The 4,647-nt window shown below is 51.1% G+C and overlaps 1 pseudogene; it reads left to right on the top strand.

The window, feature by feature from the left end:
* The first annotated feature begins 411 nt into the window (after window positions 1-411).
* Window positions 412-4,647, top strand: LOC131383744 (tricarboxylate transport protein, mitochondrial-like; annotated as a pseudogene).

Here is a 4,647-nt window from a genome sequence, read left to right as displayed (position 1 = left end):
CCCTCGGGCAAGACAGCAGCCCACGGGCCCGCAGTCAGGCCTGTCCTCGAGATCACAGGGGGCACGACTTGTGGTGAGACTCTCCCACACACCGTCCCGGCAGGCCTGAGGCTTGGATGGCGCGCTGCTTCCCCGGGACTCCTCTGCCTGAGGTTTCTTCATCCCGGTCAGCTCTCCGAGAATCCTAGTGTCCGAAAACCATCCTGTGACCCCTGAGAGAGGTCAGGCCAGAACCTCAACACCAAGGCACTGCCACGGAGGGCTCTTGTTTCGCCAAGCATCAGGGACCCATCCCCCGGGCGATGGTGGGGGTCACTGTGACGCGAGAATCGCCTAGCGCCTCGCGCATGCGCATTTTCTAAACCAACTCGTGTTGGGCTCCTGGAAGTCAGTTTGTGGCTTCCTCAAAAAATGGCAGAGCCTGTGGCGGTGGCGGTGGCTGTGGCTGTGGGGGCTGCTTGGACCGCAGCGTCCGAAGCTGGGTGGGGGGCATATAGGGGGATGTGTGAGAGAGTGGGCTGCCTTGCCAGTGCCAGTCCCCTGGGAGTCCTGTACTTTGGACCTCCTTGAACCTTCTTCTTCGGTGCCCGGTGGAGGCAGAGCTTCAGGGCGTTCCAGACTCCTCTTCCCATCTGATTTTGGGTCCCGCAGAGTGAGCAGGGATAGGGTTACAATCTAGTGAGGCTGGGACAGCCTCCCTGGGGCCTTAAGGCATGGTGACATGAGCTCACTGCCTTTGTCCTCCCTGACCAGAGCAGTAGTCTGCCCGGTCTTCAAAGCTGGCCTGCAGCTTTGAAACCACTTGGCCAGATCCACTGTGACATCTCATCTTCCCAGCATTCCTCTTTCACCGCTCATTTCCAAAGCTTGATTTTCCACAGACCAGCATGAGGCGGGGAGCCTCTCACAGCATCGTCAGTAGGGTTGCCATACTAACGCTAATCATCCGCTGGGCTCACCCTGCCCTTGCCCTCTACCCCCATTCCCTCACCTTTCCGATTGCCATGCCCCTCCGGACATGTGCATTGCAGCCCCTCCCTATGGAAGGGCTTACTTAAGACCCGCAGGCCGGCCGCTTCTCTTGGCGTCTTTCGATCCCATGTGGAAAGCTCCCTTCCGGGTATCTAAAACCGTCAGTTCACTGCCTGAAGTGAAAACACCCAGTCCCTGGTAACCTGGCACTTCCCTTTTCAAAGCCACCTAAATTTAGCTCTATCTCTCTGGGGTGTCACAAATCCCCCAGCACCCCAGGAGCACCCGTTGGACCCCGGGCTGGATTGCAGATATATGTTAAAGACGAAGATCCAAGTCAGACTGGGTCAGCTTTATTTATTTATGTATTCATTCATTCATTCATTCATTCATTCATTCATTCATCTTTTGAGACTGAGTCTCACCCTGTCTCCTAGGCTGGAGTGCAGTGGCTCAATCTTGGCTCACTGCAACCTCCACCTCCCGGGTTCAAACAATTCTCCTGCCTCTGTCTCCCAAGTAGCCAGGATTATAGGCGCCCACCACCATGCCTGGCTAATTTTTTGTATTTTTATTAGAGACGAGGTTTCACCGTATTGGCCAGGCTGGTCTCGAACTCCTGACCTCGGGTGATCCACCTGTCTCGGCCTCCCAAAGTGCTGGGATTACAGGCATGAGCCACCACTCCCAGCCCTTGGGTCAGCTTTATACTTGGTCATTTTATTTCCAATTCTTCTCTCTCAAAATATAAGTCACTTGTTGCCATTGTGATTATTCCACATGAATTGTGATCATATGGAACTGGTGACACGTGTTCTTATTTCCCTTTCAATTACAAAATGAGCTCTATGTTCTTAGCCGTCAAATATCACCAACACCTGCCACTTTAGTTTCAACTCTGGTTCCTATTTCAAGGTGACCACTCAAGGTTGCAAATCACAGGAAGACAAATGTTTTAATCAAAAAAGTTTTACCCCCTGAGGTAATGTAATTGGTTTTTATTTGTTGTATTTTCAGATCCATAAAGCCTACAAATATTAATAAAATACAGTTCATGATGAGTTAATTTTTATTGAATAGTAAAATAAATACATGTCAAGAGTGGCTCTGGCTTCAGGTATAACTTTCATCAGGGCTGAAGTGTTATAACCACTGGTCAAGGAGAAATGTCAGTGTATAATCTGACCTCCTACACTGGAATTATGCATCAATGCTTTAAATGTCTGAAAAGAATTAATGTCACAGAGGGAAATAAATGAAATGGAAGAAAATAGAAAAGTTACAAATTAGTTTAAGAAGGAATTAAACCTGGTTTTAAAATAAAGACATACAAATAAGAAAAATACTGAAGAACAATTAGCATAGGTAGAGCAGCACTGAATGTATGATAGGAAAGAAATGTATTCAGAAATATTAGTTTCTGAGTGAAGTTTATAGATGTAGAGATCTGACAAAGAGTTGCTTCTACAATAAACAAACAAAAAAGCTGCAGAAAATGCAAATGAATGAATGGCTTGTTCTGAGCCCTTTGGAGAAATGAGGTCACAGAGGAGACAACAAACCCAACATCAAGGCATGCAGGAGCCTGCAGGTCACGCAGGCCCCAGGCTTTTATGATTACCTGGAAGACCATGGAAACTAGTAAAATTAAAGCAGGACTTTTGAACTAGTTCCTGGTGGCTGTGTTTGGGTGGGTGGGTGAAGGGCAATGAGAAATCCTGGAGTCTACAGACATAGGGTTTACACCTTTGTGTATAATTTTTCTAGGAACCCTACAAGGCCTGTCAGGGAGGGTAGGGTTCAATCCTGAGAATGCTTCCCCCATGGTGCTGATGGGGAGGGACTACTATTCCACCCACTGCTACAACTCTGGAGACATAGCCTTCCCATCTCTCCTATAGAACACAAGGCCCCGGGAAAGAGCATCCAAACCTGAGCCAGAGGGAACTGTGAAAAAACTCACTGCAGCTGATGGTGGAAAAACAAGGTCAACACCCACATCTCTGCCCAGATACATCTCCCATAAAAAACGAAAGCATTACTTTACAGGGCACTGTTGCAGACCCACTCCCACTTCAACTAGGAGCTAGGAACATGGACCAGGAGCCTTTCTACCACTGGGGGAGGGACGGTAATCTGCTCTTGTCCTGGCATTGCATCTACAGGAGGGGCAGGAAACTGTGAAGATCAGTAACCCCACATCCCAGTTCACAGTGCTGAGTGTGAGGCTTCCTCAGAACATCAGATATCTCCTCATTCCCTCACCCATGCTACCAGGCTAAGAAGCACAGAATAAAAAGAACAGTGGAACGTATTATAGCTGGGCCAAGTGCAAGAGACCATCTCTGGTAAGCAGCATAAAGGGAAGGCACTGCAAACCTGGGCGATATTAGCAAAGTATCATGAGAAGGATTTGAATCCCCTGGTTCTCAGAAGGATATTGCTGCCGTAACAAACTCTAATCCCAGCCTACCTCTCAACTACGTTACCACAAACCCCTGCCCTAAGGCGTACCTAAGGCAAAACTGCTCATCAATAACCTAAAAACTACCCTCTATCAGTGTCAGTGGGCTGATGAAAAAAGTAAAAATAAAAAACCTATTTACCCCCAATGCACTATCCTATACAACAATACTACTGCTTTCAACAAAAATTACAAGCCAAGACATCCCATTTTATGTTTATGTGAGACCTTTGTTTGTGTCAAAACCAAATTAAGGTCGGAGCGGGGAGTTCAGAAGCTCGGAGCGGGGAGTTCAGGAGGGTCGTACCCAGGCGATGCGGGGCGTTACTCCTCCCGCCTGCCATGGCCGCGCCGAGTCGGGGAAGGCCGAGGGGACGCTCCCGGGGAAGGCGATCACGGCAGGCAGCCTGGCCAGCGGCATCTACACCTATATTCCGTTTCCCACCCAATACGTGAGGACCGACGAGCGCTCGCCCCCTCCAGGTACCAGGCATGGGGGCCTGTGGGGCACAGTCACAGCCACAGCGTCTTGGGCCTGGACCGCGGCCTCAGCTCGCTGCTCTGCGGCTCCATCCCCGAGGCAGCGTCAGGTTCCGGACATTAGAGTTCCTCAGCACCCAGATGCGGGATGCCCAGGGACTGCTGAACAGCAGGCGCGGGCTGCTGTGCGGCCTGGGCGCCGGCGTGGCCGAGGCCGTGGTGGTCGCCCATCCCATGGAGACCATCAAAGTGGAGTTCATCCACGACCAGACCTCCCCAAACCCATGAACAGAGAATTCTTTGGGGTTAGGGAGACTGTGCGGGAACAAGAGCTGACGGGACTTCCCAGGGCCTCACGGCCGCCGCGCTGAAGCAAGGCTGGAGCCAAGCCACTGCTTCTTCGTCCTGACCTGCCTGCAGCAACTGGTACTGAAGGGACAAACCCATGAATCCGCTGATCACTGGGGTCTTCTGAGCCATTGCGGGCGCAGCCAGCGTCTTCGGAAACGCCCCTCTGGACGGCATCGAGACCCAGATGCGGGGCGTGGAAGTGCACAAACACCGGAACACTGGACTGCAGCTGCAGATCTCGAGGAAGGAGGGGCTCAGCGCCTTCACAAGGGCACTGGCCCCCGCCAGTCACTGAGTGGGTCTGCCTGGATGTGGCCATAGCATTTATCATCTACAGTGAGGTGGTGAAGCCGCTCAACAAAGTGTGGAAGACGGACTAA

Source organism: Hylobates moloch, unplaced genomic scaffold (assembly GCF_009828535.3).
Source record: "Hylobates moloch isolate HMO894 unplaced genomic scaffold, HMol_V3 SCAFFOLD_6, whole genome shotgun sequence".
Classification (NCBI taxonomy): Eukaryota; Metazoa; Chordata; class Mammalia; order Primates; family Hylobatidae; genus Hylobates; species Hylobates moloch.
The sequence above is the reverse complement of the archived record's forward strand: the minus strand, read 5'-3'. Positions and strand labels throughout refer to the sequence as shown.